We start from the raw sequence: 13,541 nt of genomic DNA on the forward strand, positions 1-13,541 counted from the left end.
ACACTCTACTCAACGATAATGTGGTCAGTGAACAAAAAAATAATGAAATTAAAGACTTTTTAGAATTTAATGAAAATGAAGACACATCATACTAAAACTTATGGGACTCCATGAAAGCAATGCTAAGAGGAAAACTCCTAGCTGTAAGTGCTTACAGAAAGAAACTGGAGAGAGCATACACTAGCAGCCTGACAACACACCTGAAAGCCCTAGAACAAAAAGAAGCTAATACACCCAAGAGGAGTAGATGGCAGGAAATAATTCAACTCAGGGCTGAAATCAACCAAGTAGAAACAAAAAGAACTATACAAAGAATCAATAAAACCAGGAGCTGGTTCTTTGAGAAAATCAACAAGATCGATAAACACTTTGCCAGACTAATCAGAGGGCAGAGAGAAAGTATCTAGATTAATAAAATCAGAACTGAAAAGGGTGACATAACAACAGAAACAAAGGAAATTCAAAAAATCATCAGATCCTACTATAAAAGCCTATAATCAACAAAACTGGAAAATCTGGATGAAGTGGACAATTTTCTAGACAAATACCAGTTACCAAAGTTAAATTAGGCTCAGATAAACCATCTAAACAGTCCCATAACCCTGAAAGAAATAGAAGCAGTCATTAAAAGTCTCCCCACCAAAAAAAGTCTGGGACCAGACAGTTTTAGTGCAGAGTTGTATCAGACCTTCAAAGAAGACCTAATATCAATTCTCTATAAACTGTTCCACAAAATAGAAATAGAAGGAACACTACCCAATTCTATAAAGCAACAATTATCCTCATATCTAAACCCCACAAGACTCAGCAAAGAAAGAGTACTTCAGACCAATCCCCTTTATGAATATCGATGCAAAAATACTCAATAAAATTCTCAAAAACTGAATCTAGGAACACATCAAACCAATTATCCATCATGATCAAGTAGGCTTTACCCCAGGAATGCAGGGATGGTTCAATATATGGAAATCCATCAATGTAATCCACTATATAAATAAACTCAACACCCCCCACACACATGATCATATCACTAGATGCTGAGAAAGCATTTGACAAAATTCAACACCCCTTCATGATGAAAGTTTTGGAAAGATCAGGAATTAAAGGCCCATACCTAAACATAGTAAAGCAATATACGGCAAACTAGTAGCCAACATCAAACTAAATGGAGAGAAACTTGAAGCAATTCCACTAAAATTAGGGTCTAGACAAGGCTGCCCACTCTCTTCCTACCTATTCAAGATAGTACTGGAAGTTCTAGCCAGAGCAATTAGACAACAAAAGGAGGTCAAAGGGATAAAAATTGGAAAGGAAGAAGTCAAAATTTCACTCTTTGCAGATGACATGATAGTATACTTAAGTGACCCTAAAATTTCCACCAGAGAACTCCTAAACCTGATAAACAACTGTAGCAAAGTGGCTGGATATAAAATTAACTCAAACAAATCAATAGCCTTCCTCTACTCAAAAGATAAGCAGGTTGAGAAAGAAATTAGGAAAATGACACTCTTCACAATAGTCACAAATAATATAAAATAACTTGGTGTGAATCTAACCAAACAAGTAAAGAACTGTATGACAAGAACTTCAAGTCCCTGAAGAAGGAAATCGAAGGAGATCTCAGAAAATGGAAAAATCTCCCATGCTCATGGATTGGAAGGATTAATATAGTAAAACTGGCTATCTTGCAGAGAGTAATCTACACATTTAATGCAATACCCATCAAAATCCCCACTCAATTCTTCACAGAGATAGAAAGAGCAATTCTCAAGTTCATTTGGAATAACAAAAAACACAGGATAGTGAAAATTATTCTCAACAATAAAAGAACTTCTGGGGGAATCACCATCCCTGACTTTAAGCTGTACTATAGAGCAATAGTGATTAAAAACAGCATGGCAACAGTACAGAGACAGGCAGGAAGATCAATGGAATAGAATAGAAGACCCAGAAATGAACCCCCATGCATATAGTCACTTGATCCTTGACAGAGGAGCTAAAACCATCCAGTGGAAAAAAGATAGCACTTTCAACAAATGGTGCTGGTTCAACTGGAGATCAGCTGTGGGATCAGCTCCAGATGGTGTCCCACCAGGATCTCTGGCTTGGCTGAGGATGGGGTGGAATGGTCAATGCCTCTGCCACTGAGGTGGAGAGGGGAAAAGTGTTACAGCTCTTTGAAGTGCCCCGATTAGGCATTGGCTGAAAGATGCTCCAACATATAACAGGGACACATGCTCCACTCTGTTCATAGCAGCCTTATTTATAATAGCCAGAAGCTGGAAAGAACCCAGATGTCCTTCAACAGAGAAATGGATACAGAAAATGTGGTACATTTATACAATGGAGTACTGCTCAGCTATTAAAAACAATGAGTTCATGAAATTCTTACGCAAAAGTATGGAACTGGAAAATATCATCCTGAGTGAGGTAACCCAATCACAAAAGAACACACATGGTATGCACTCACTGATAAGTGGATATTAGCCCAAAAGCTCACAATACCTAAGATATAATGCATAGACCACATGAAGCTCAAGAAGAAGAAGGAAGACAAAAGTGTGGGTGCTTTGGTCCTTCTTAGAAGGAGTATCAAAATACTCAACCAGAGCTCCCAGGGTCTAAACCTCCAGCCTGGGAACACAAAGGGAGGGACTCATAGCTCCACCTGTATAGGTAGTTGAAGATGTCTTTGTCAGTCATCAGTGGAAGAAGAGGGTCTTATTCCCTGAAAGTTTGGATGCCCTATTATTAGGGAATTCTAGAGCAGGGAGGCAGGAATGGGTGGATATGTGGGGACACACTTTCATAGAAGTAGGAGGAGGCAGGATGGGTTAAGGGATTTTGGAGGGAATGGGAGAGGGGATAACATTGAAAGGTAAATAAATAAAATATTCAATAAAAACATAATGGAGGTGTCCATTGTAATTGAGCAGTCAAGACTTTTTGTCAATAATTTATTTCAGGGTTTCCATATAATCCTCAAGGACAAGCAATTGTGGAAGAGGCCCATTGAACTTTAAAAAGATTGATGAGATATGCTGTTGCTGAGACAAAGTATGTTGCTGACCTGTGAACTTGTTGAGGGCCCTGACCAGGGTGACTGGGGAGCTGTATTCAACATATGTTCCTGACACACCTTTGCTTGACCGTATCCCAGGTGGGACAAGCTGCCTTGCCTCAAGTTTTTATACCTTGTGGGACAGAGAATCAAAAAGAGAAATTATAATGTCTCTTGTATTTTTCTTAAAGGTGACGAGCTATTAGGACTCAATCATGTACTGCTCTAGAAATCAATCAATTATTGGAAATAACAGTCTACACTTGGAATCTGGACATTTTCAGAGCTTATTTGGAAGTTAGCTGTAGTTCACTATGATGTTACCATACCAAGAGATAAATCTGGATTTCAAACAAGGGTTAGTGGATGTTTTAAGGCTCTTTTAATTGTCTAGCTAAAATTGGTTTTGTCTCTTCTACAGTATTTATTGTAATTTGCATTGACTATATAATTTCCAATTGTGTTAGTGTGTTGAAACCTGGTATGTCTGTTATGGAGTCTGTCAACCAGCTTTTATCTTACTGCCCTGAGTATTAGAAACCCTTGATTTTCTGAAAAAAGCTTGAAAGTGCTGGAAGAAGTGAGTTAGGATTTACACAGAAGGAAGAGCAGGCTTGGTTATTGCTGGTATAACAGCTTTAATTTCATTAATTGCTAGCATCACAGCTTCTGCAATATCATTGACAAAAGGAGTTAAGACAACTATTTTCGTTAACCATCTAGCAAAATATGTTACTAATGTATTGAGTATTCAAAAGGATTTATATAGGTATCTGGAACAATGGATGATGCTCTATAATCTATTCAAATTATCTGAAGGAGGTTCAATGTTCAAGAGTTAGGAGCCATCCCAAGTGTCATGACAAATATCAGTGGAGTAGTGTTACTTTTGAAATTCAAAATGATTGTCATTATAATTAGAAAAAAGTTTAAAGACAACTGTAGGATATTTGACATAATCCTAACACCTCTCTGGATGTGTTAACTTTGCATAGTGAGATTATGAATTTAAAGAATGCTGCTCTGTTGTGCTTTAATGCTCTAGATAATGCTGATAAAATTATCCTTGGCCTGAGGTCAGTATTTCCATTTTGGTCAAACCTCAGGAATGGCATATACAGATTGATCAGGCTAGCCCTTCTTGTCCTGGGAATAATTTTATTCCTGCTCATCTTGTTAAAGCTTGTCTCTAACTGCATCAAAAGGCTGGCAGCCTAAGTATATGACTTGAAACTAAAAATGGACCCCCAGACAGAATTATTAATTTAACATGCTGGCAAGCCAAGGAGGGATAAGATTCTACAAAGAGCCTTATCAACCTAAGACAGAAGTGCATTGCTTATGATAATGCATATTCCATGATGGGCTAGAAAGGCTTTCTTGTCAGAACAACCTAAGACAGGCTAAGTCTGGTTTATGCAATAAAATGGGGTAGATGTGGAGATCTTTTGTGGCTGTCTGACAGCAATCTGTCATTGGCCAAGGACAAGGAAAAGGACTGCAGGCAGGAATCTAGCATTGGGCTAGAACAAAAAAGTAATTTCAGGTAGAAATCTAATCTAATCTAATCTAATCTAATCTAATCTAATCTAATCTTGGCCAAGAAATAAATTAGTTAATTAATTAAAGACTTTAGAATTTAATGAAAATGAAGGCACAACACACCCAAACTTATGGGACACAAGAAGAGCAGTGCTAAGAGTAAAACTCATAGCTCTGAGTGCCTCCAAAAAGAAACTGGCGAAAGCATACATCAGCAGCTTGACAGGACATCTGAAAGCTCTTGAACAAAAAGAAGCAAATACATTCAAGAGAAGTAGATGGCAGGAAATAATCAAACTCAGGGCTGAAATCAACCAAGTAGAAACAAAAAGATTTATACAAAGAATCAACAAACCCAGGTGCTGGTTCTTTGAGAAAATCAACAAGATAGATAAACCTTTAGCCAGACTAGCCAGAGGGCACAGGTACAGTATCCAAGTTAACAAAATCAGAAATGAAAAGGGAGACATAACCACAGAAACTGAGGAAATCCAAAAATCTTCAGATCTCACTACAAAAGCCTATACTCAACAAAACTGGAAAATCTGTATGAAATGAACCATTTTCTAGACAGATACCAGGTACCAAAGTTAAATCAGGTTCAAATAAACCATTAAATAGTCCCATAAACCCTAAAGAAATAGAAGCATTCACTAATAGTCTCAACCAAAAAAAAAAAAAAAAAAAAAAAAAAAAAAAAAAAAAAAAAAAAAAAACCAGGACCAGATGGGATTAGTGCAGAATTCTCTCAGACCTTCAAAGAAAACCTAATACCAATACTCTTTAAACTACTCCACAAAATACAAATAGAAGGAATACTATTCATTCTATTAAACCATAGCTATGCTTATACCTAAACCACACAAAGACCCAAAAAAGAAATAGAATTTCAGACCAATTTTACTTATAAATATTGATATAAAAATACTCAATAAAATTCTTGCAAACCTAATCCAGAACACATCAAAATGGTCATCCATCATGATCAAGTAGGCTTCATACCAGTGATGCAGGGATGGTTCAATGTAAGGAAATCCATCAATGTAATCCACTATATAATCAAGGTTTGTTATATAAGACTTTCATTGAATTAAGTTTTTCTAAATTTAAAAATAAACCTTGTATATAGAGAAGTATTTCTTTTAATGAGTATATGCTGTACTTCATTAGGCTATAAAATTATTCACATAGAATAAAAAAATATCAAGGTTTATATATAGTTATAATATTAAGTATATATGTATGCACATATGTGTTAATTACTTTAAATATCATGAATATAAAGAATATAAATGTTTTTCTGTAGTGAGAGATAAATAGGTTTGTCACTTCAGTTGAACATGAAATCTAGAGGCCTTTGTTCATTATGACCTAGATTTTCATGAAATTGTGAGTCATCAAATTTTGATGTTGGTAACTGGGTATGAGCCTTATACAAGAGCAGCAAATGGTCTTAACCACAGAGATATCACTTCGGCACCTCATATTTTAAAGTTTAGATACACTGAAAACAATTAAAATTGTGATATGCACAGATATTCCTCCTGTGTCTTACTCCAAGGCTTCAGATATATGAAGTTTTTGGCTCTGGGGGAAACAAGGAAAACAGCTTCCTATTTTCACTTTTATTCCAAGGCCTTGTGGAAAATTCCAAATGTTAAAAATGTCATACTCTGCACACTGATTTTCCCTGTGATTCATGTTTACCAGTTTTCCAACAGTGTTAATAAATATTCTGATCTTCAGCAAGGAATCCACCTAAACAAGATGCATCATTAGATGATTATGTATGCATATGTACCAATTCTTGAGAAAATTATTCTAGCCTAGTCATCACTTAAGACGCTCATGATAAAACTCTTGACTGCTACTACAAATATTGAACTCATCTGGAAAAATGTTGAGACTCCGTTTCACAAAAATCACTAATATTCATGCAAAATATTGTCTCTTTATTCTTGTTCATGATATATATCCATGTAAATGATTCATTAGGAAGTTTTGTAGTATAAAAAACTTTCTCTTGAGAGAATAATCTCTAACAAATGTATGTGAATTTGTCAAAGGCTATTTAAAAGATCACACTGATAAATCTAAGCATAATAAAATGTAAGAAAATTTATCTCCTGACAGTCAAAGGATAATTCTTTGAATTCTTTCATTTTTCTGTGACTCTGCTTGTTGAAGAATCAGTTCATGGTCGCTGTGCCTACAGAATGCACAGCATTTTACAAATTATACCCTTCATCCCTCAGGACCATGTTGAATTTGTACTCTGCTAACAATTCCAATGTGTTGTTGAATGCAAAATTATCTAACTTGCTATTGCTGTTCTTAGAGGTGGAACAATTAAAATAATTCCACTCTTGCATAGTCTGTGGAATGTCTACTGGATATATGGAAGTATTTATTGTTTGCATAAAATTACTAAATTTAGCAATGTCACCACTGTCTTGTTCAAAAGTGACAGTCTCATGAAAGAAATCAAAGCTGAAATCTCTTTAATTTGTGATGACATCCCATTGTGAAATTGTGATCCAGATTTTCTGTGCACCCCATCTTCTAAAGCTGACTTCTGGGGTAGAGTTCATTTCACCATAAATGATAACAATCTTGGCTGATGATGCCATAATTTGTTTATCATATATCTTATCCCTTGCCATGTAAATCTGCAGTTTTCTGGAATCACATTCACAAAAGCTAAACAGATTCCATGTCTTTGAATTTCTTCTCTCAAGTCTGAGAGAAACTGAATGCCCTGGTCATCATCTGAGGTGACCAGCCCAACCCAAGTCCATCTAAAATGAAACATCAAGGGGACCATGCCATGGGACAAACATGTGTCTTTGGTTGTTACCTGATAGACATAGGGAAGCTGGTCATGGTCACTCAAGTTAAGATTAAATAGTCCAAAGAAAACCTAAGAGATGTAGAAGAGAGGATGAAATATCTACATGAGGAATATGATTGTTAGGAAGTTTGTGATTATATACAAGTAACATTACTCACCTTACAGAACTCTGATTATGGAGAGTTAGATTAGTATATAAATATCATTTATTGTTCCTATTGGAGTCTAGAAGATTCCTGTAAAGTCTGAATGTTCTAAAGTAGAGTCTGTCTGTTTCTCCAGTATATCTACAATTTGATTATTTATTCCTTCATAATATATTTATAACAGCACACTCACAAACACATATTACTCAAGTTTTTTCTAGGCACCGACGAATGGAATAAAAATGTCAACTCATCAATTGTCAAACATTCTCACCTTTGGTTTCCTATAATTAATTGCCAATTTTAAGGATGTTGTCCATGATGGTCCTGTCAGTTGTACATTACATCTAGGCCATATTCCACATTTGTAATTAATAGTATACAAACTATTTTTGTGGTGAATATTTTTTATCCAGAACTCACAAAATATCTTTACCAAGTCCAACTATAAAAGAAAATATCAAAGTCATGTTTGGTAAAAGATAGGGATTCTTGTTGATCTCATCAGTAGCAAAATACATTACCAGAAAAAAAAAACTTGTATCTTCTTGCTTGTATTCTAAAAGAAGACACAGGGATGATAAAGGAGGATGTTCTGTTTTAATTAGGCTTGTACTGCTGTAAACAGACACCAGGCTACTCTTATAAGGACACTTAATTGGGGCTGGCTTACAGATTCAGAGTTTCAGTCCAATATAGTCAAGTCTGGCTCATGGCAGAGTCCACACAGGCATAGTGCTGAAAGAGTTGAGAGTTCTACAAATTCATCTGAAGATGTAGGAGAAGACTGGCTCCTATATGTTAAGAAAAGGGTCTCTGCACAGAGGATGCAAGAACTCTTGCCCTGCTGGAGACATACCTTCCTTCTGGTTCACAAAGACGTCTATGGAGAATATCTTGTGCTCCAGATCCCCCCTACCCGGCCTAGTATCAGAATTCACTTGACTATCAGGAGGTCACCCACAGCTAGGCTCACAGATCAGACTCTTAAAAACCCCTAGTACACCCAGAGACAGCCAGACCCAAAGAGACCCAACCTAACCAGGCTCACATTAGGGACAAGTTTCAGTAAGAGATAGCAAGGCCAGTTAACACCAGAGATAACCAGATGGTGAAAAGAAAGCACAGTAACATAAGCAACAAAAACCAATGCAACTTGGAAATATGAGAACCCAGTTCTCAAACCACATCAAGCCATGGATACTTTACCACACCTGAAAGTAAATATCTGATCTGAAATCCCATTTCATGAAGATGATAGAGGACCTTATGGAGGACATAAATGACTCCAATAAAGAAACACAGGAAAATACAGGTAAACATGTAGGAGCCCTTAAAGAGGAAACACATAAATCCATTAAAGAAATACAAGAAAACACAAACAGCTGAAGAAATTGAACAAAACCATTGAGGATATAAAAATGGAAATAGAGGCCGGGCGGTGGCACACGCCTTTAATACCAGCACTTGGGAGGCAGAGGCAGGCAGACTTCTGAGTTTGAGGCCAGCCTGGTCTTCCCAGTGAGTTCCAGGACAGCCAGGGCTACACAGAGAAACCTTGTCTCGAAAAACCAAAAAAAAAAAAAAATGGAAATAGAAACACTGAAGAAATAACAAAGAGAAAGAATCTTGGAAATGGAAAACTGCCAGAAGCCAGGACCCTCACCCTTATCCTCACCCCCTACCTTTCCCCACCTGCACAATGTCACCTGCAGCTTGGCAACCACAAGATCCTGCCTGGAAGCTGCAGATAGACTCAAAGCAGTGTACCATATCTTCTGAAGAATAGCAGGGAGACCATAACTCAAAGCAGTGTACCATATCTTCTGAAGAATAGCAGGTAGACCATAATTCAAGGCAGTGTACCGTGTAGACCATGAAATGTTTCAGGGCACAGGCCATGAAGATTCTGTATTTTCCCACCACCTGGCCCCTCTTACCCCCTCCCCTTGTAAAGCATACTATAAAAAGGGGCTTCACGTTCAAATATACAACTCTTGACAAGCAATTGCTTCCTTGAGTCCTTTCTCTTGCCTGTTCTTTTTTCAGGTTGTGGTCCTCCTCGCCCCCTTGAATAACTAGGACCTGCAGGTCTGGTCAGAAAACCTAGGAAAGAGATCAGGAGGCACATATCTAAACATCAGCAACAGAATTCAAAAGATAGAAGAGAGAGTCTCAGCCACAGAAGATACCATAGACATTTACACAAGAGTCAAAGAAAATACAAAGAGCAAACAGCTACTAATGCAAAACATCAAGCAAATTCAAGACACAGTGAAAAGACCAAACCTAAGAATAATAGGTATAGAAAAGAGAGAAGCTTCCCAAATCAAGGGGCTAGTAATCATCTTCAACAAGATAATAGAAGAAAACCTCTCTGATCTAATGAAAAAGATACCCATAAACATATAAGAAGCCCATAGAATGTCAAATGTATTTGATGAGAAAAGAAGTTCCTCCCAGTACATAATAGTCAAAACACTAAATGTACAGAACAAAAGAATATTAAAAGCTATAATGGAAAAAGTTAAATAAACATATAAAGACAGACCTATCAGAATTAAAACAGACTTCTCAGCAGAAATTCTACAAAACAGAAGATCTTGGGCAGATGTCATGCAGACCCTAAGAGAATACAAATGTCAACCCATTTGTTGACAAACGGGACCTAATTCAATTGAAAAGCTTCTGTAAGGCACAGGACACTGTCAATAGGACAAAACAGCAACCTGTAGATTGAGAAAAGATCTTTACCAACTCTACATTCCAATAGAGGGCTAGTATTCAATATATAAAAAGAACTCAAGAAGTTAGACTCCAGAAAACAAAATAACCCTATTTTAAAATGGGGTATAGAACTAAACAGAAAATTCACACTATAAAAATCTTTAATGGTCTAGAAGCTCTTAAAGAAATATTCAAAGTCCTTACTCATCAGAGAAATGCAAATCAAAATCACTGAAATTCCACCTGACATCAATCAGAATGGCTAAGATCAAAACCTCAAGCTATAGCAGATGCTGGCAAGGATATGGAGAAAGAGGAACACTCTTCCATTGCTGGTGGGATTGCAAGCTGGTACAACCATCTTGGAAATCAATCTAGCAATTTCTCAGAAAATTGGAAGTAGCTGTACCTGAAGTAACAGCTATACCACTCCCGGGCATATATCCAAAGATGCCCCAACACATAACAAGGACATGTGCTCCACTATGTTCATAGTAGTCATATTTATAATAGCCAGAAGCTGGAAACAACCCAGATGTCCCTCAATGGAGGAATGGATATAGAAAACATAATGCATTTACACAATGGAATACTACCCTGCTTTTAAAACAAACAACTTCACCAACTTGTAGGCAAAAGGATGGAACTAGAAAATATCATCCTGAGTGAGGTAACACAAACCCCAAAGGACACACATGGTGTGTACTCACCGATAAGCGGATATTAGCCCAAAAGCACAGAATATCCACAATACAATTCAAAGACCATATGAAGCTTAACAAAAAGAAAGGCCAAAGTATGGATGCTTGAAACCCACTTAGAAGTGGGAACAAAATAATCATGAGAGGAAGAGTGAGGAAAGTATATAGGTGGGAGAAAGGAGGAGGAAGAAAAAAGGACTAGGTATGGGAAGAGACAGGAGAGAATTCCAGAGGGCCAGGAGAAGAATTAAAAATAAGTAGCAGGGGAGGTGCAGGGAATTTGGGGAACCACTAGAATGTTCCCGGCATCAGGAATGTGAGAGGCTCCCAGGACCCAATGGAGATGACATTAGCCAAAATTCCCAACAGCAGGGATATAGAACCTAAAGACACCACATCCAATAGATAGATGTGGCCCTCAGTGGGGGAGGGGGAGGGGGTAACCCACCTATCTAAAAGATTTTACCCAGAATTGTTCCTGTCTAAAGGAGATGCAGGAACAAAAATGTAGCAGAGACTGAAGAAAAGGCCATCCAGACAACTTCCCACCTTCGGATCCATCCCACCTGCAGACACCCTACCCTGACACTATTCCTGATGCCAAGATGTGCTTACAGACAAGAGACTGGTATGTCGGTCCTCTGAGAGACTCTGCCAGAACCTGACTGAGATAGATGCAGATATTCACAGCCAACCATTGGATTAAGCCAATGAGCCCCAATAGAGGGGTTATGGGAAGGACTGATGGAGCTGAAGGGGATTGCAATCCCAAACAAAGAATAACAGTATCAATTAACCAGACCCCTCAAAGCTCCCGGGGACTAACCCACCAATCAAAGAGTATACATAGGCTGGTCCATGGTTCCCACTACATAAATAACAGAGAACTACCTCATCCCTTCCGTCATGATCTGCAGCCACCATTAATATCATCTCACACTTGGGATCTGAGAACTGTGTAGACATATTGAGAACAGATTCTTATCCATAAGAAGTATGGTAGTTCTCCTAGAATTACTCTAGTGTTATATTTATTCACTAATTAAAAGAATTATTGACAATCTACCTGATACTGACAATGACTCTAAGCTGTGACCGGGCATGTGCATATGTAAACCATGGTATAAGAATCTCAAGACTGGCAGTTTTGTTTTTTCATATTCAGTGACAACTCCAGAATGACAGGAGGGACTCATTAAAAGGTTATATTTAAAAGCAATCTATTTTCACAAGTAAATATATAGTATTATATATGTAATCATGTATACTAGACACACACACATTTAAATCTATGATTTTATGCAAAACTGTTATGCAAGACTTAAATTAATAACCTTTTTATGAAGGTCTTTAGAATGCATAATCATATAGAAATCCTTGACAGGTAATTTATGATAGGCAATTATGCACTCTCTTCATAGTTAGCTCTGGTTAACAGTGTAAATTATGAATAAAAGGCAGATCAAAACACTTTGGGCAATGACATCTTTCTACATATGAAATTCTTGTGGAGGCAAAAATGGAACACAATCTCCTTTATTGTCCACCTTTGTGAACTTGAGCTCAATAAAACCAAATAAAACTGTGACAAATTAGAAATTATTAAAATAGTTATATATGTGATAATTAATTTTAAATAGTTCCTAATATTACAGTGGGAAGAAGACAGAATCACACAGTTTGTGTACACAGCTGTTAGAATTTTTAATTCATGACCTTGGAGCAGGAGATAAAGTTAATGACTTACCTAAAATTGATAATTATAAAAATTTTCTTCTACAGGTTCCTCATATGGGAAAAGAACAAAACCACAGTCACTTCACAGATCTCCATCATTATCTTCATTATTCTTAATCCTTTGAAAGCAACTGGGTTCAGTTAAACTGCACAAGATGAGAGAAAACTTCAGGAGCAAGAAGGAAATAGTGAAAGCATACAGCTTCTTCATGTCTGCTAGGATCTAAAATGGAGCACTTGTGAAATCCATCTTATGCTGATAAACATCACACATATTTACATCTATGTGTCTGTTTTAAGGCTATTGCTGTCTAGAGATTCATTTAATTATATTCTAGCAGTTCTTGCCACTCATCCTGTGTCACACAGTCCATGAATACATCTGAAAAAATCTGGCCTCAAGCTCTCCATCTGAAAAGGTCTGAAAACTTTTGAGCAAGACATTTCTGAAAACATGTTTTGAAGATCATGTTCTCTATCTTCTGGTGCCATGATTTCATTCATATCCACGGCATTTACTCCAGGGCCAAACTTCTCCTGAGCAACTTGGCCAGATCATATGTCAACAGACATATGTATGAACACAATTGACAATCATGATAATGGATTTTATCAGAATTTTTATAGTAAGACAAGAGTTGAGAAGGTCATAAAGGTCTCATGCATTCATAGCTAGAGTTGAATTATGGGACATTATGTCTTCCATTGTCTAATGTAGGAAAGGTCAGTCTCTCATGAAACATTGAGCTTGGAGTTGAGTGTGCTCTCTGCTATTC

At 37.1% G+C, this 13,541-nt stretch overlaps 1 pseudogene; it reads right to left on the reverse strand.

Moving 5' to 3' along the window:
- Positions 1-6,154: 6,154 nt before the first annotated feature.
- On the reverse strand, positions 6,155-12,976 carry LOC114636600 (annotated as a pseudogene).
- Positions 12,977-13,541: the final 565 nt, after the last annotated feature.

This window comes from Grammomys surdaster, unplaced genomic scaffold (genome assembly GCF_004785775.1).
Source record: "Grammomys surdaster isolate TR1022 unplaced genomic scaffold, NIH_TR_1.0 124565, whole genome shotgun sequence".
NCBI lineage: Eukaryota > Metazoa > Chordata > Mammalia > Rodentia > Muridae > Grammomys > Grammomys surdaster.